This window comes from Rosa chinensis, chromosome 4, assembly GCF_002994745.2.
Source record: "Rosa chinensis cultivar Old Blush chromosome 4, RchiOBHm-V2, whole genome shotgun sequence".
Lineage (NCBI taxonomy): Eukaryota > Viridiplantae > Streptophyta > Magnoliopsida > Rosales > Rosaceae > Rosa > Rosa chinensis.
Window position 1 is genome coordinate 46788807 of NC_037091.1, and position 20284 is coordinate 46809090.

Consider the following 20284-nt stretch of genomic DNA (forward strand, 5'->3'; position numbering starts at 1 on the left):
CTCAATAAAGCTCTTTCCTTGCCACTATCAATTAAACCATATTTTCTCGCATCATTCTCAAAGGACAAGAAACCATAACCACTATTAAGAATAGCTTCTCCGGAAGGTACATTTTCTTCCCCTCCGGCTACCTTATCCACTCTCTTATTTCTTCCTTTTGCATTCAAAGTCACATCACCCACTCCATATTTACCGGAAGGTACATTTTCTTCCCTTCCGGTCCCATCCTCCTTACGATAAATAGAATCATGATGTGTATGCAATTGGTCATCAACAACATAGCCAAAAGGTACATTTTCTTCCCTCTTGGTCTCATATGAATGCAAACCGACATCATCATCAAATAAAGGATTTGAATGGAAACTAGAAGATGAGGGCATGTAAACATGATTATCATATACCTTTCCTAAACGTAAAGTGGTGACGGCATTGCATTCATGGACATTTCCTCTTGGGTTTGGCTCCGGTTGTGAAGGTAGGGTTCCTTGTGGACGTGCTCCAAGCTCTTTTGCCATTTGACCCAATTGAATCTCTAACTTCCCCACACATTGTGCAAGTGAACTTTGACCTTGAGCGATAATACTAAGAGTTTGATCGGTCTTTGCTTGGCTTTGTGTAAGAGAAGTATGACTTTGAGCTAGGGTAGCCAATATATCATCCATATGAGACTTCTTTGGTTCCAGTTGTGGTGCTTGCCTATTTTGAAATCCGAGAGGAGCATTTTGTGTAGGATTGGCACCTCCAAATGAATGGAAACTTTGAACAAACCCTTGAGCATCATGTGGGGCTCCTCCATAAGCATGTGTAGCACCAAAAGATGGCCCTTGGCCTTGAGAATTGTAAGTAGATGCTTGCTGCCCATAATGATTTTGTCCACCAAATTGTGTGTTCCCATGACCGTGGGGACTAAAAGATGAAGAATTAGGGCCTTGATTCCCTCCATATGAATGAGAACCAACTTGGTGTGCATTAGAGGACCTTCCACCATCTCTCCGTGAGAAATTTGGGTGATTTTGCCAACCCTGATTATATGTAGTAGAGTAAGGATCATTTTGTGGTGGCATTTGATAAGAACTAATAGCTCTAACTTGCTCCTCAACAAATTCCGGAAATTGAGAGGCCAAGTGACAATCATGAGTGGAATGATGAGGGGACTTACAAATCAAACAAAGATGTGACGAAATAACACTCTTGACATGTAAAGAGGACGAACCACTACCCTTTTGTGCTTGAAGAAGCATCTCAAATTTCTTGTCAATCTTTGCTTCAAGCCTTTCAAGTTTAGAACTCATAACTCCATCATCTCTAGAAACATGAGAAACATCATATACACCTCTACCACGAGGCTCCATATCAACTCGGCCTCTAGATGTGGTGTGGTCATCTCTACCTCCTCTTCTCCTTTGATGATTATCCTATTGACTAGATTGGGTAGCTACTTCCTCACAAATATCCCAAGCGGCATTAGGACATTTCTTAAGAAAATTTCCACCCGATGCATTGTCCAATCTCCTTCTATCATCAATAATCAACCCATTGTAGAAAGATTCACAAAGAAGCCACTTGGTGAGTCCATGATGAAGGCAACCTAACTCAATATCCTTGAAGCACTCCCATGCATCATAAAAAGTCTCATTATCCTCTTGAAAGAACTTGGTCAAGCTATCTCGCATATAAGTAGTCCGATGATGTAGATAATAAGCATTCAAGGAGACTCTTTGCATATCGGCCCAAGAGAGAATGGATATTGGCTTAAGCTTATGAAACCAAGTGCGTGCTTGATCTTTTAAAGAAAATGGGAATAATCGAAGCTTCAAACCTTTCAAAGTTAATCCTTCCAAGTGCATAGTGGAACATATGGCATCAAACTCAATTATGTGATCATGTGGCCTCTCACTAGCCATGCCATGGAAAGTAGGTAGAATAGACAACATGTTAGGCTTGATCTCAAAGTTGACATTTGTCGGAGGAAGCACAATGCAAGATGGAGCATTTACAATGCTAGGACATGAATAATGGCTCAATGGAATCTCCTCCTCATCTTGTAGTTCTTGACGCTCGTTGGCCATATCTACTACTCGAATAGGAGACCTAGAAGGTGCTTGTGAGTGATGTCTTGGTCTCCTAACTCTCCTTGTTGGTCTTCCTCTAGGTAGTCTTTGCAAAGCACGACCACTTCTCAAATTGATAGGTAGTAGTGTGTCGCTCATATACCTGAGGAAAACCAATAAGAAATCAAGTATCTCAATGACAAAAATATAAGCAAGATAAGCACCAATTCAACTCGCAACAAATGGACAAGTAATTAGAGGGGTAACAAGAGAATGAAAAACAACTAGTACTACATTTGACTAAACTAACCGAAGAAATGAAAAATCAAAAAAAAAAAAAACAACTAAACAAAGAAATAAGAGATAAAAATAAAAATAAAAATAAAAATAAAAATAAAAGTATGCTAAAAGTAATCCCCGGCAACGGCGCCATTGACTTGATTCATAAACTCTCGCAAGCGTACGAATCGTTGTCAAGTAAGTGAAGTATTTGAACCTTGATTATCGTACCTCGAGGATTAGGTGTTGGACTTAACCGAGGTAATTGACGCTAGAGTAACTTAAAGGCATACAATGAAAAATAAAAATAAAATAAAGCAAAATAATATTCACAAGACACCAAGCCTCGGCAATGCTCGGCTTAGCTCACACTAAGCCTAATCAAAGCCACTAACTTGTAGCCCAAATGAGTTATGCACAATTGAAGGTAGAATTTTGTTTGGGAGTTTTGAATTAGGAATTAACTAAAATAAAAGCAAACAACTAATTATCAAGCAATAAATTAAATTCGGATTTCAAATTAATGGGAACATGGGAGTGTCGGGTGATCCACACTAACTATCTTGTAAACATCGACACCAATTTCACAAATGCATGCATTTCTTATATGTGTCAAGTCCCGTATCTAGTACCGGTCAAGGCTACTAAACCAATTATCCTTTCGGTGTATTGATTATGCCAGTTAGGGCCACAATCAACTCTCTAATTTGGGCATTATGCCGGTCAAGGCCGCAATATCCAAAATTAGAGGCCTAGAGAGCAAGATAATAGAGACCCAAGCAAACTTAGTTACAATTAAGGTAGCTAATGGTTACCATACTTAAATCCTAGATGCAACAAGACCAATAATTTGTCAATTTATCAATCTATTCATCACATTTTCCCACAACATAATTTCAAAGGGTGACAAAGCCTAGAAACATGCTTCTAAGGACCAATAAATTTGGATTTAAAGCATACACAATGAAAATTGCATTTATTAAAATTAAAACATCAATATTTATACAAGATGAGTTAGGGCTTCACAACCGTAACTCCCAAATTGAACTACTCACAACCCATTATCAAATACATCACCAAAAGCATAGAGAAATTATGAAAGAGATAATGAGGAAGAGAGAGGAGAGTTAGCTTGGTCACTTCTAGCTATAGGCTAGTATGAACCAAGTAATTTCTTCACTCAACTACCTAAAAATGGATGTGTACTCTTGATGATGATTTCCTTGAAGCCTTGAGTGTCCAATCCCAAAAGATTGAAATTAAAAATGAAGAAGGGAAGAGGAGAGCGTGTGAGGTGATGGGTGAGAGAAAATGGGAAGGAATGATAAATGGAGGTGGGTGTGCGGCACTGTTGGAGTAGAGAATATATATGGGTCTCTGGCTTTCGGCTGCCCAAGAGTGGAAGAGGAATGAGTTAATTCAACTAAGTGGCTGGGATGATTTCGTGAGAAAGAGGAAAGGATATGGGACAAATGGCATGGCTGCAATGGTTGAGGGGGAGGGAGTGACGTCATGGCTGGTTAATCACAAATGGCATGGCTGCAAGGAAAAGGGAGAAGCACATGGAGCTGCTGACTTTAGTAAGCATGATTAATCAAATAATTGGTTAATTAACCAATTAGTTAATTGGTTAATTAATTGATTATCTGCCAATTCATTTAATTAAGTCTCCTTCTTTGCTTCTTCTTGTTTTTTTTCCTTCTCTTCTTCCTTTGCTTTTCCCGAGCTCAAGCCAAAGATTTTCACATATTTGCTTGCATTGACTCATTGACCATTGTTGACTTTTCGTCTTTTTTTGTCGATAACTCCAATTAGCTCCATTTTTGCACAACTTCGTCCAAAATCCGCAACTCTGCTTATTTACTACAAAATAAATAAAAATGGATTAATTACATAATAATTGATTTGAGGATTAACTTATTTCTAGTGTTTTAGATACAATTATATGCATAAAAATGCGTGTAATCGAGAACACATTGAAATCTTGGCCTGCAAGGTGGCTTTGGAGTTTGCGGTGGAGCATGGTTTTGGGCCAGTTCTGCTGGACTGATGCAATGGAAGTTCAGAGTCAACCTTCAGCTCATGATTCTGTTAACACATCATTGCTTGGAAGAATATATGAAGATGTTAGGTTGTTGTTGGAGGCTCAGAATGTCTTACATTTGAGTCACCTAGGTAGGAAAGGAAATATGGTGACCCATTTGCTAGCTAGCCATGCTTGTTCTCTCACAGAGAATGAATTTTATTTTTCAGTCCCAGATGTTTTACAAGCTGCAATTGTAGCTGATATTTGTACTTTGTAAACTCTTCTTTTATTAATAAATAGCTAACCTCCTTGGATTAAAAAAAACTATCAGTTTTCTTAAAAAAATGGCACGAAATCTATCTAATTCTTAACAAAAGCTGCAAATTAGAAGTACAATTTTTTTATAAAAAATTAATCATTTCCACCTTGTGGAATTCTTTTTTTTTTTTTTGAGATGACCACCTTGTGGAATTCAACTTCGTTAAACTTCAAAAATCTTTTGCTATAATTTGCGGTTTATGGAGTCATGGCTACTCATTTACGAGATTCATTAATCTACCGTTATAATGACTAGCCTAATTTAAATTAATCATTTCCACCTTGTGGAATTCGACTTCGTTAAACTTCAAAAATCTTTTGCTATAATTTGCGGTTTATGGAGTTACATGGCTACTCATTTACGAGATTCATTAATCTACCGTTATAATGATTAGCCTAAAACAATATCTACATTACTTTTGGTGACAAGAATATCATTGGTAATAAAGTCCATGCCACATTTTTATTTTATTTTATTTCTTTAAAATCTAATGCCCACAGTGAGATTATCAACAGTTAACAATGATAATTCTAATAAGTTATGAAGAGTCAGAGTATCTCCAATAGCTTCATCTTTATTTTAGGGGAAAAGATGAGTAATTTTTTTGCTCCAACATTTTCTCTATACGTACATCTCTCTATTTTAGAGAAAGTGAAGAGATAATAAACAAAAATCTTTCTATTTACAACAAACTCTAAAATTATAAGCTTTTAGGAAGTTTTTACTCTCATTCTCTTTTCAAATAATCATTTGATGTTAAAGGAAAAACACATTATGTGCCTTCGTCAAAGTGATTGACGAAGAGAGAATCAAGGAATTGCAATTACAGCTCAAACAGTATTTAGTATCATTATTGTAATTAATATTTCCGTTGTAATTCTATCCTTATATAAATGGACTATGAAATTAAATGAGTAGACTAATTCCCATTTACACATTATCAGCACGAGTCTCTAACCCTAGCTTCGAGAAAAAAAAAATCCAAACCCTAGAAGAATTTTTTTTGGGCCAGTTCTGCCGCCACCCTTTAAAAAAAAAAAAAAAAAAATTCTACTTCCCTGTCCAGACCGGTCTTGTCCAGTCTCCTCCCCTGCGCAACCTCCACCCTTACGCAACCTCCTCCTCGCCTCCAACACTCTGCCCAGCTAGTGCCCCTGCCCAGTCGCACAGCACATGTAACGTTCTGTATCTTAATTTACCTGTTTACTAGTCATTTGGACGGTAAACGACAACTAATTTCACTTTTTACTATGTTTCGATACTTTTAGTGGCCCTAAAAGTTGACTTTTGTTCGGGTCAAAATTTCAGAAAATTTCCTTCATGAAAGTTGTAGATGACGTTAAATCGAGTCTGTGGACATGTGGTACACTTAAATCAGAGTTTATATGTGAAAGTTATGGCCGAAAATATAAAAGTTACTGTTTATGGTAACTTTCTATATTTATAGAAAGTTACTGTGGTGAGTTGCCATTTTTGGAAACCTACCCAGTTTTCTCTCTCTTCTTCCCCGATCCTTTTCTCCTCTTCGGTCCGATTCTTCCTCCTCCGATTTCTTCCTTCTCCGGCCGACCCACGACGGAATCCGGGCACCGGCAAGCTCACCTCTTCCTCCTTGTCACATATGTGGTGGTGTTTTGCAGTGATTCGGCCAAAGGAGCTCGATTTTGAGCCGTGAAGTTCACTGTAACAGATCAGAACTTTCGTCGATTTTCGACGATTCCGGCCTTCTCTGGCCACCAAACTGGCATCGAAAGTTCGGTTTTTGCCAAGGATCATTTTGCCCCTAGCCTTGAGCCACGATTTGCAGTGTGGAGGTCAAATCGTCAATTTCAAATTCTAGGGTTCTTGGGTTTTTTCTGGAATAACTTCACCGGCCAATTTCGATCACTTACAGGTAAAATTGAAACTTGTTGTAGTTGTGAAAAATGCTTGGACTGTTGAGTAGGTGGTGCCAAAATTTGGTGGCCATTGGAGCTGCCACCACTGTAAGCGGCGGCTGCGGCGTGTAAGGCAGCTTTTTAATTTTCGAGTTTTAGCCTATTAAATCCTATAATTGTTGTAGAGGTTGAATATGTGATTTTGGTGAATTTTGGAGGAGTTTGTTATCAATTGTGAATTTCCGAAGTTCGCGGTTTTAGAGGTTCTATGGGAATCCGACCTTCGGATTTCCCTTATTCCATTATGGAATGCTTTAATCGACGGATTGATATTAGTAGTGAAGTTTGGCTTGAATCTGGAAAGAATTGGAGATGTTGATTTACGTGGGGTTTTCGGGTTTTGGTTTAGAATCGTATTAAGTGTCGAATGGTTATTTAGGGAATATAATTTTGTACAGGACGAAGTACCGACCCATTACTCAATGAGGATCTTTACGCTTGGGTGCCACGTTAGCCGTATACTGTGAGTGGACTTTTAATTTTAAGTGATGCATGCAATATTGTTTCGTAATTAATTATTAAGTTTATTTTTTTTAAGAATTTAAATTGATTTATCTCGGTTATAATTTTAGAATGATTTTTGGCTCTAAGTTTTAAAAGGATATTGTGAATTTCGAAATAAAGTATGATTTGCGATTTATTAATGATTTTCAACAAATTATTTTCCGAGGTGTGTACCGGAATTAAATATTGTTGTCATTCGTCGATTTTGAGATTTCTGAAAGGTTTTCCAAAATGGGATTTTCGAGAGAATTTTATTCATCTATTATTATTGATTTATGAATTCGAGAATATTTTGGGGTGCCGAGCCACGTCGTTGGAATATGTATTTTCTCGTGAGATATTGGGGAAGCCATACTGATTTTCGATTTTCGTATGATTTTAACCCACCATACCTAGGTCGTCATATTTATTGCCAACTAGCCTATTAGTACTCCTCCCTGCTTACTATGTGTTCGTGGGTGAGTAGAGCAGAGCATGAGATGCTCCAGAGTGTGGGACACTCCGATCCGAGCCTGGGAGGCTCCCTTATTTGTATGGTGAGAACTTCTTCCCCATATTTGATTGATACCTTCACCTAGCAGGGCTAGCTCGATTTCTGTTGACCAGCGGGGCTGGAATGTTTTCATTAATTTTCATGTTGCAAGAAATATGTTTTATCCACGTTGCATGCATCAAGGTTTTTAAAAGATGAACATGTGGGAAACTATTAAAGTTTTACTTTCATTCGAATTATCTTATTTATTTATTTTTGTCCACTCACTCTAACGTGTTTTCAATACTTTTCCCCTGGGCCCTTCGGTTTCAAATGCCTAGTTTGTAGACGAATTAGTAGAGATCGGGCGTACATGGCATTTCAGGCATAATTGTCACTACTTCCGCATTGAAGGATCCCTTGATCATTTACTCTTCTTTTTATATCTTTGTGTATTAGTATTGCTTTGATAACCTTTGGGATTAGTATTGTTAAGTTGAGTTTGGTGTTTTGTGAAAGTGGAGTTGTTGGGTTTTGGGGAGCAGGGTGGCTCTAGGAGATTATGGATGATTTGTTAGAAGTGTGAATGTGTTTTTACAGGTTTTAGGTAGTCCATTTTAGGGGTGATTCTGCTGAATTTTTTGGTAAAGTTATTCCTAAGGTGGGCCCCACAGGGTCACCTCCGATTTCAGGGTGAAATTCGGAGCGGGTCCTGTCAGCGTAGCCCTATGCCTGTTGTAGATCCCACCACTGCCGAGCCGACTCCAGCCCTGCACCGCTAAGCCGGAGCACGCACGGCCCAACCCGGACGCTCACCCCTGCTTACTCGTCCCTCCACCAGCGACGATGTAGCAGCATCTGCAAAAAAAAAAAACCAGAGAACCAAAAGGAAGAAGAAGACGTGAAGAAGAAGAGAGAAAAAGAAAGAAAGAAAAAAAAACAGGCCCTACGTGGTGACCCAACCCAAAGAAAAATAAAACCCGGCCCAAAAAAAAGAAAAAAAAGTAGGCCTTCCGCCCAACAAAAAACAAGAGAAGCAGGCCCTACGGCCTAGGAAAAAAAAAAGAAAAGAAAAAAAGTATAAGGCCCGTGGCCCACTACTGAAAAGAGAGAGGAAGCGGCCAAGATTTTTTCAAGCCCAAAAACATCGCAATGCACGCCCGCATCAACACGCGCGTGTGCTAGGATTGTTTTGTTTTCTTGAAACAGAGTATGTTTTTTTTTAATTTTTGGCTGCCTTGTTTATATTCCACTCTTCATATATCTTATTATATGTGTTATATATATTCGTGGAATCTAAAGTATGTGCATTTTATTTATGTTTACTATTTTTAAGCATGCCTTATATTTTATTGTTTATGTTTTTATTATTTATGAAATTTTGAGCATGTTTTTATTTTATCTATGCTTATATAATTATGCCTACGCATGCCTTTATATTGTGCTATTGTTTATATTTTATTTTTAGCTTGCCATATATATATATATATATATATATATTTATATATTATTTGTGTAATTTTGAGCATGTCTTGTAATTTACGTTGCTACTTTCTATAATTATTTTATGGATTAAATATTGTTTACTCGCTCTACTTATAGGGTTTCACCATTTCAATCCTTGACCTTCGAATTTCACCTAAAAAGTCCCTGAACTCTCAATTTCCTCCTAATTGGTCCCTGCCGTCAAAATTTTCTGTTAAAGTTGCCGAAAATGTCTATTATGCCCTCCCTTACTTTTTTAAAAAAATTATTTTTCTCTGTTTTATTTCTTTTTTTCGTTTCACCTCTTAAAGGTCTGTGGATTGGAACCATCTTGATGAGGAGATGAACAAGAGGCGAAAGAGCCGGAAGAAAAAGAGGTAAAAAAAAAAAGGAAGAGAAATATATATATATATATATATATATATATTTAAAGTAAATGAGGGTATAATAGACTTTTTAGGGGAAGATAATGGAGTTTGTGACGAATGCTTGACGGTAGGGACCAATTGGGAGTTCAGGGACTTTTTAGGTAAAATTCAAAAGTCAGGGACTGAAACGATGAAACCCTATAAGTATAGGGAGTAAGCAATATTAACCCTTATTTTATTTAGCATGTTATATAAATTGCGTTTTTCCATGATAATGAAAATTCATGGGCATTATAAATACATACTTACCGTGATAAAGTATTTTCACATAGCATCGAAAAAAAATGACCATTCTTGGTCGTGAAATCTAATTCATGTTTTTGAAAAATAATTCACGTGGATGTCTTTATGACTGCGTAATTTATATATTTTCTCTTGTTTATATAGATGGCTGATCCAACTCGACCTGAATTTGACATTTTGGACTCAGAAGGACTTGAGTACCATCGTTGGGTTTCTGATGTGGAAACCACCTTCGTGGCAAAAGACTACACTGCCACCATTACCGACCCCAAAGACGATGTAGCATCTAATAAGGTTAAAGCAAGTGCCTTAATGTTTCTGAGGTGACATATTGATCCTAGCCTACACTGGGAGTACCTTCAGTTGAAGACACCCAAGAACTATGGGATGCCTTTAAGGGACGTTTTGGGAACATTCATGACACTTTGCTTCCAGAACTGAACGTTCAGTGGAATGAAATCCGCTTGCTTGACTACAAAAGGGTCAATGACTTCAACAAGGACATGTTGCGCCTAAAAGCACGTCTCAATTTCTGTGGAAGGGAACTCACAGAAGATGATATGATCTAAAAGACTCTTTCCACCTTTCCTATTTCAGCACTTATACTAGCGAACCGGTATAGGCTGGAGTATGATAACAAAAGAATTACAACCTTCAATAAACTGATCAACCTACTACAAGTGGCTGAGAGGCATAATGAGGTTCTTTTGAATAACAATGTCAGACCCCTTGGGACAAAGAAAATTCCCAAAGCTAATTATGGCAAAGTGAAAAGTGGAAAGAACTCCAATGCAAAGGGGGTTAGACGTGCTGATCCCTACCCATGTACCAACAATGCATCATGTGGAAAGGGACATGGGGGTCGTGGTATGGGCCGTGGAGGCCCTTCCATTGTATGGCGCAGAGATGGTGGTGCTGGCTTTAGTGGTCATGGAAATAAGGTGCAAAAGGCACCTAAGAACCCTTCAGTAAAAAAGGAAAGAGTTGGCAATGAACCATGCTATAGGTGTGGAGTCATTGGGCATTGGTACAAGAACTGCCAAGCAAGAGGTATAGGGAGTCTAAAGAACAAGAGGCTCACTATATGGAACAAGAAGGCCATGACCCAGATGTCAACCTCACAATTGCAGACTTCAATGGCAACAAGGAATTTGCTCAGTCAAAGGATGCTCCAGATTTTGACTGATCTACTTTATTTATCTTATTTTCCAAAGACAGTTATGAAGGCATAATGCCTCATTTTTAATTAGGCTATTGTTTGGTCTTAAAATTTATTTAAATAATGGTTTGATGAATTAGATTTCTAAACAAGACCTTGATTTGATTATCGTTGGCATATTAATAAATTTCGAATTATATTATGAAGCATTGAATTTATTTGATTTTATTTACTACACATATATACATGGTTCGAAATAGCACTATAAAGATGTAAAGCAATACATCTAGAAAAAAAATTTATTAGAATGAAAAGATTATCATTCTACCTAAAATAGAAATACTCTAAAGAATATGAGATATATTTTTCGAATTAATAATATCTCCCATTTACTTGTAGGAATGAATCGAGGAGAACTTGAGTGCTTAGTTGATAGTAGGACTACCCACACCATATTAAGGAATATGCAATTATTCATTGAATTAATAGCCTATAATTCCTCTGTGACCATGGTGATTGGATCATCACAAGTAATAAAAGGGTGAGGAACTGCCAAATTTTTGCTGCCTAACGGCACAACATTTAAAGTCACAGATGCTCTGTATGCACCAAGAGCTAATCGAACCTTGTTAAGTTTCAAAGATATTTGTGCCAACGGTTATCATGTAGAAATACACCGTGAGAATGGAACTAAATACCTTTATATTACCTCTAATGAATGTGGAAGGAAACACATTTTAGAGAAACTAATGAGTCAATCTAGTGGACTGTACCTCACTACTATTTTGATCATTGAATCTTATGTTGTCACCAACAATGAAATGTGGGATACTGACTCATACAGACTTTGGCATGACCGCCTAGGGCACCCTAGTTGTGACATGATGATCCGTATTTTAAAGAAATCACACGGACATCCATTCTTTGGAGTGAAAAATAAAATGGGAGAAAAATCCACTACACTGCAAGGTGTCGGTCCTAGAATTGCTCAAATGCAGCCATTGCCTTCTGAAGTATCAGAAGAACTACCTCCCTCCCATGACGCCTTATTGGCTATTTCAAAGGCACATCACTAGTTTTGCAAAGCCCACTCTTTAGCAAAAACAGGATCGAGACCTTCTTATGCTAAAGATACAAAACAAAGCATTCTATTCTTATAAAGGATACAAGGAGATATCTGTGGACCTATCTATCCAGAATGCGAACCATTCAAGTACTTTATTGTTTTGGTGGATGCTTTGACACGCTGGTCACGTGTCGCTTTATTATCCATAAGAAATGCTGCATTTGCAAAACTCCTAGCACATATTATACGTTTAAGGGCTCACCACCTTGATCACTCTATCAAGTCTATAAGGCTTGATAACGCTGGAGAGTTTATATAAAAAACATTTGATGATTATTGCATGTCTATTGGGATCGATGTAGAGCATCCTATACCCCATGTGCATACACAAAATGGTCTAGTAGAAGCCATCATCAAAAGGCTACAGATGGTGGCTAAGGCACTGGTTATGCGCACCAACCTGCCTATATCTGCTTGGGGTTATGCAATATTGCACGCAGCTTTACTTATTTATTTTCAGACCCACTGCTAGCCAACCATTTTCTGCGTACCAGTTGGTAACTAGATATGAGCTTGACATTTCTTTACCGCTTGACATTTCTTTACCGCTAGATTTGCGGATTATCACTTTAATGAGACAGTCTTCTCGTTGTTAGGGGGAGATAGGAAAAAAGATTTTTCAAGGGAAAGACATGAGTTGTCGTGGTTTGTCCCCACTCTGTCTCATTTTGATCCCTGCACTTCACAATGTGAAAATGAAGTGAAAAGAATAATCAATCTTCAGAACGTAGCAGATTCGATGCTTGATGCGTTTACTGATATCACAAAAGTGATGAGATCACATATACCAACTGCAAATGTGCCTGCAAGGTTAGAAGTCCCCAACAAGGGGCACGGCACAGCAGATAGAGGCACTGCAACCACACTTAGTGGAGGTGTGGTTGAGGCCATGGCTCCCCAAAGGAAAAGGGGGAGACCACTAGGTTCGACTGACACTTACCCAAGGAAGAAGAGGTCGACTAAAGCATAAACCGATCCATTAATCATCAATGTAGAGAATCCCTCTCATGATATTGTCTTTGATTATAGTTATGTCCATGAATCAATACTGGAGGACGCTCCGATGGTTAAAATGATTCCAGAGAACAAAGAAATCTGAATGGATTATGAGTTGATGGAAAGATCTTCCATATTCATTAATGATGTATTTGCATATACTATTGCTCAATAAATCATAGAGCATGATGATATCGAACCACACTCTGTTGCAGAATGTCAACAAAGAGCAGATTGGCCTAAATGGAAAGAAGCAATCCAGGCAGAATTAGATCCTCTGGTAAAGAGACAGGTATTTGGTCCGGTAGTGCTGACCCCATTAAGTGTAAGGCTTGTAGGACATAAATGGATCTTTGTCAAAAAGCGTAATGAAAAGAATCAAGGTTTCTCACAATGCCCTGGAATTGACTACGAGGAGACATACTCTCCTGTAATGGACGTTATAACATTCCGCTACTTAGTTAGCTTGGTAGTTTCTGAAGGGCTGGAAATGCAGCTTATGGATGTGATTACTGCATATCTCTATGGGGATCTTGATTTATATATATATATATATATATATATATATATATATATATACACAGAGCTTCTCCACTGCGGACGTCCACAGTTTTTCTTAGATACGGATTTGGCCTTTTTACCCACTTTTCGATCATATTTTCACATCTTAACCTTTCAGTTTTTAGGTCCTAATGTATAGATCATCTCTACAAATCTTCAGCCAAATTGATGATCATTAAGGCATTCAAAATTGCAATTTACCATTATAAACATGAACAGTTCCGATTCGACAGATTCGGTTAGTTAGTGTAAATTGCAGTTTTGAATGCCTTAACGATCATCAATTTGGATGAAGATTTGTAGAGATGATCTATATATTAGGGCCTAAAAACTGAACGGTTAAGATGTGAAAATATGATTGAAAAGTGGGTCAAATATGGAAATCCGTACCTTTTTGCTTAAGTGCGGATATATATATATATATATATATATATTACCCAAGTCAAGTGACTCTTAACCACGGAGTGCGTTTGCAATTAGGTTGAAACACTAACTTTACGGATTGAATCAATTCGGACGGATGTGGTTTACCCGTCTACGTAACTACTTGATTGGGAAGGGATATACGAACGATGAAATATGCCCTTGCGTATTCATAAAGAAAACAAGTTCCGTATTTGCAATTGTAGCTGTATATGTCAATGATATGAATATAATAGGTACTCTTGATGAAATAAGAGAAACCATGAGCTACTTGAAATCCGAATTTGGGATGAAGGATCTTGGGAAAACTCGATTCTGTCTAGGCCTTGAATTAGAACACCGAGTTTATGGAATACTAATCCACCAGTCTGCGTATGTCCAAAAGATGCTCAGGTGATTTAACATGGACAAAGCACATCCTGCTAGCACTCTTATGATTGGTCGAAGTTTGGATGCAAAGAAAGATCTATTTCGTCTAAAGGAAGATGACGAAGAGGTGTTCGGAGCTAAAATTCCCTATCTAAGTGCAATAGGCGCATTATTGTACTTAGCCCAATGCACTCGACCAGATATTACATTCTCAGTGAACTTGTTAGCTAGATTTAGCTAAGCTCCAATGCAGCGTCACTGGAATGGTATCAAGAACATTTTCTGATACCTAAATGGAACCATTGACTTGTCATTGTTCTTTTCCCTATAGAGAGACAAGAGGGACCACAGATGGAACTGCAATCCCTAAAGGAAATGTTGATGGCGAAATCACCACTCACTACACCAAAACCCCAAATTATGTTTTGGTTGATTTTGCTGATGTTGGGTACCTCTCTGACCCACATAAAAGGTCGTTTCCAAACTGGTCATGTATTTACCATTGGGAACACAGCGATATCTTGGAGATCAACCAAGCAAACCCTTATGGCTACCACCTCGAACCAGTCTGAGATGATTGCTCTACATAAGGTAGTTCATGAGTGTATATGGTTAAGAGCTATCATTACACATATTCGGGGGACTAGTGGTTTGAGTTCTACCACTGAAGAGCCTACTTGCATTTATGAAGATAATATAGCTTGCATCGAACAGATGAAGCTAGGTTATATCAAGGGTGATAATACAAAACACATATCGCCAAAGTTTTTCTACAATCAGCAATAATAGGCTCTCCTCAAGATTCAAGTGAATCAAGTAAGGTCTGAGGAGAATGTGGCAGATTTGTTCACCAAATCATTGCCTAAGGCCATATTTGAGGGACATGTGAAAAAGATAGGAATGCGAAGACTTTCTAAGTTCCCTTGACTAATGTAAGGATCAGGGGGAGGTGTAGACATCAGTGGTACGTAGTCTAACACACACACGTGTCATCCTCAAATGTAATAGGTGCGTTGTGCTCTTTTCCTTCCACTAAAGTGTATTTTTTGTCCCACAAAGTTTTTATTGTTACTTGGCAAGGTTTTTAGTAAGGCAACAATTCATGCACCATTTCGTCTTTGACTTGGCACAAGGGGGAGTGTTAAAGGAAAAACACATTATGTGCCTTCCTCAAAGTGACTGACGAAGACGGAATCAAGGAATTGCAATTATAGCTCAATCAACATTTAGTATCATTATTATAATTAGTATTTCCGTTGTCATTCTATCCCTATATAAAGGGACTATGAAATGAAATGTGTAGGCTAATTCCCATTTACTTTTACATTTGAATATATTTTTGAAATGTTTGAAAATATTACCATGTTTAATCTTGGATAATAATTTTTAGAGAATATAAAGAGAAGTTGTTGGAAACTTGGAATTGCCAAAAAAAATATGGAGATTTTTACTTTTTTTTTTTTTTTTGAATCAAAGAAATGAATTTATAGAGAAACCCCCTAATGAGGCTGATTACAATCGAATTCAAGAACATCCAGAATGCACTCTGGAGCCTTATTAAACCAAAATGAGCCTTGATTAGATTCATAGGCAGTGTAGGCCAGTCGATAAGCCACCCTATTACAAGTTCTAGGAGCTAGCATAAGAAATTGAAACTGTTGGCATGGTATTCAACGGTACCTTGATATCATCAATCAGCCCTCCTTCTAAGTCCATATAATAAAGCCTTCTAAGTCCATATAATAAAGATTTGAGAAAAATTCAGTCACCGTCCCCAAACTATGCTGCCAAGGCCAATTTGATAGCCAAACTCTCAAAAGTATCAATGGATACCCAAACACGTATTTTGACATCAACGTGATACTTCCGTCAAAAAATCCTAACGGGGCCGTTTGTTTGCTGACGTGGCACGCACGTGGGTCCTATATGATATTTTTATCAAGGGAATAATAGTCTTTTACTCCTAACTGATTTATAAAAAAAAAAAAATGAAACACAGAGCTCCAACTTGCCCCAACTCGGTTCTGATTTTCGGGTTTCTAGATCAGTCTCTCGCTCTCTCTCCTTCTCTCAACCCCCGTCTCGCTCTCTCTCCTTCTCTCAACCCCCGTCTCCTCTCTCTCACCAACTTCATCCTTGATTTCTTCACTATCCACCATGCCTCCATATCCATAGTACCTATTGGTACTCCTCCACGACCAACCGATCCGGACACCAACATCGACAACGACGATGCCGCCGCAGCCATCGATTTCGAAGACGACAAGGATGGATCCAAAACGACGCCGTTGTTTTCCCACTTGCAGCTGCTCCCCAACGGCGAATTATGAACCAGGGGCAGAGGGGAGTGTCGCTCCTCAGATAAAACGACGACGTCGAGGGTTATGGGCGGCTGCTGGCGGAGGTGGCGTCTGAGTCGCAGTGGCGGAAGTGGTCGAGCGGCCTTGATGGTGGCGGTGGCCGTGCGTTCATCAACGGCTTGGGTAAAGATTAGATTTTTTTTTTTGGTGGTAAATTCTGGGTGTGTGATATTGAGGATGGTTGATGTTATGGTTATTGGGTTTGTGATTGTGATTGGGTGCGTTCACATTGAAGAGAAGCAGAACGGCGAGCTTGTGGAGGGAGGACCAGCCGCCGGGAGGCTCAGAGAAGGCGGGGAGACAAGATCAGAGACGACGAAGCAATGTTCTAATCGATCTGTCTGGGCTTTTACTTTCTGGGTTTTCAATCAATCTCTCTCATGAACATCTCCATTACTTTCTGGGTTTTCAATCGAAGAACCTCAAACTCTTGGTTGCTCTCTTCCTCAAGCAGCAAAGCAGAAACTCTTGGTTATTTTCTGGTTCGATTTCTGATTCTTCAATGTTAAAGTCTATCTCTGAAACTCTTGGTGAGTTACTGTGTTGAAGACAGAAACATGTTATGCTTGGGAGCTTGGTTGACCGATTCGTTGGTTGGGCGCTGCCGTTGCTTGGCAATTTCACCTTGATTAGATTGATCGAGCTATCGAATTGTATTGTCTTGTATTGTACTATTGATGATTAAAATCATTAAATTGGGGTGGGTGGCTGGTGGTTGATGACGATGTCAGGTAAGTAAGGAAATGTGGTGGTGGAGCTTGCGGCGGAAGTTGCGGCGGTTTGGCTAGAGGAAAATCCCAGAAGAAGAAGAAGAGAAAGAACAAAAAGAAATGAAAAGAAGAAGAAGAAGGAGAAGAAGAGAAAGAAGAAAAAGAAATGAAAAGGAAAAAAATGAATTAAAAAGGGTAAATTGGTCATTTTACATTTTTTTGGGGCCCACGTGCGTGCCACGTCAGCAAACAAACGGCCCCGTTAGGATTTTTTGACGGAAGTATCACGTTGATGTCAAAATACGTGTTTGGGTATCACATTGATACTTTTGAGAGTTCGGGTATCAAATTGGCCTTGGCAGCATAGTTTGGGGACGGTGACTGAATTTTTCTCTAAAGATTTTATAGAGAAATTTTTGGAGATGCTCTCACAAGCAACAACAATAATGAAGACCGCTACCATTGAAATAGAGTATTGATTATAGAAACTATCCTATGGCTTCAGAAAAAAAAGGTCATGATAACCATTCACGCAATCAAGATCTTGTTATTAAATGGGTTATTTTTGCATCGAAATATTAAATATATATAAAACGCATCAGATCTAATGGCATAAATTTTAATTTCTAATATAAACTCAAAAGTTTTTATACTCACAGTTCAAATTCATTGCGGATTCAAATTTCTTTATATTTTTGGTTCCATTGTAATTTCTATATAAACTCAAAAGGATTCATGGATAATGTTTACCGCTCCAAAATAAGAAGTATTTTGGAATTCTCCATCTACTTAGAACATCTCCAACAGATTCTCTACACGTCATTTTTACCAAAAATATAAGAATTTCTCAAATATCAACTCCAATAGTTCCCTATTCCCTATTTTAGGGAATCCCTAAAATAAAAATTTTATCTACTTATTCCTATACCAAAAAGAGAGAATATAGGGGATTTTTCTCCAATTTTTTTCTTTTTACATATGTTGGAAATGCAATTAATGACTAAAGACATTTTTTTTTATTGAAAGAGAATTTTATTAACTCAAAAATTACATCAATATGGGGAATATATATTCTCTAAATGAGAACTCCCACAGAACTAACAAACTAAATTGGTAGAAATTAATTCATGGAGCCAAGGGCCTCCTGCATCCTTGCAAAACATAGCTTGAGTCAAGCTGATCTCGCCAACTTATGAGCCACCCCATTGGAACGCTTCTTCACATGTTTTCAAGAAACCATTTCAAACTCTCGCATCATCAAACATTAATAATATATTTTTATTACAACTTAGAGATAAAGATTATTCAAATATAGCTAAATTTTAAGTAATATTGTTGGAGCAAGTTATCAAAAATGGTTAGTTAAAATAACTTTGAGGTGCATTTTCTTTAACAAAATAAGAAAGTTTTAGATTGTTGGAGATATTCTTAATAGACTAGCTTGAAACAAGTTCTCATTTTGGGAAAAAAAAATCTGATTTTGGATCGAGTTGTGTTGAGTAAGTTGGTATCACAAGTTAGATGGTGGAAATAAACTCCTTTTCAAAAAAGTAGCTGAATAAATGGAAAAAATAAAAAAGAAGTACGTTATAATGGATATTTCAATCGACTAAAATTACTCTATCTATCTTTCGTGTACGTAAGAACTTATATCTTATTGTTTCTGAGGTACATAAATTTTAAAGTGTAGAAACTTTGGATGTCGTTGTTCAAATGTAATTAACATACATAGAGTACTTAATTACTTACACTTATTATATATATATATAGATATATATATATATATATATATAACCTTGCTCAGGTGCAGATATCTGCACCTAAGCAAAACGTACGGATTTCCCATTTTTACCGACTTTTCGATCATATTTTCACATCTGAACCTTTCAATTTTTAGATCCTAATGTATAGATCATCTAAACAAAATTTCAGCTAATTTAATGATCGTTAAGGCATCCAAAACTGCAATTTACACGAACGAACCAAATCTGTCGAACTGGAACCGCTCGTGTTTATTGCAGTTTTGGATGCCTTAACGATCATCAAATTGGCTGAAAATTTACAGAAGTGATCTAAACATTAGAATCTAAAAACTGAACGGTTAAGATGTGAAAATATGATCGGAAAGTGGGGAAAAACTGGAAATCCGCACCTTTTGCTTAGGTGCGGATATCCGCAGCCAAGAAGGGCTGTATATGTATGTGTGTGTGTGTATATATATATATAATTTAATTTTTTTAAAACTCTTAGGTCATCCCACCCTTACATATGTCAGTTAGAATCGAACCTATGACCTTTACAATGTTGCAATTATAACTTATCAATAGGTCATAGCTCACCGGTTTTGAAACCTATATATTTGTTGAAACAAAGAGTTTTGGTAAACCAGAAACTATATATGTGAAAAAATAAATAACCTCAACTTTTGCCAAATCAACACTTTTGTCACTCACATCTGAAAAACATCATTCATCGTTTTAGTCCCTTAGCTTTAACTTTATCTCACACTTTCGTCTCTCCTGTCTATTATTTTGTCACAATCAAGCCTTAAAGTTGAGGGTATTTTGATTAAATCACTAAATATTAATTTTAAATATAAATAAGAATATCACCTAATAAAAATGACTTATTTTGTTTGCAATGTAACACTACAAATGAATAATTTTATTTTTCTAAAAAATTAAAAGGATGCATATTTTTTTTAATTATTGAAATATTGATAAAATTTCAATAAAAAATAAATATTCATCAAAAATAAAAAAAATCAAAATAATTTTTATTTAGTAAATGAAGGAAGTTTATTTTAATTTCTATTCTCACATTTTAAATTTTGTTC

General features: G+C 37.3%; 1 non-coding gene across 1 annotated transcript; it reads left to right on the forward strand.

Annotated features, from left to right (window-relative positions):
* The first annotated feature begins 1569 nt into the window (after positions 1 to 1569).
* Positions 1570 to 1673, forward strand: LOC112201192. The gene has a single exon (XR_002936650.1). It is a non-coding gene; the product is annotated as a small nucleolar RNA R71 (small nucleolar RNA).
* Positions 1674 to 20284: the final 18611 nt, after the last annotated feature.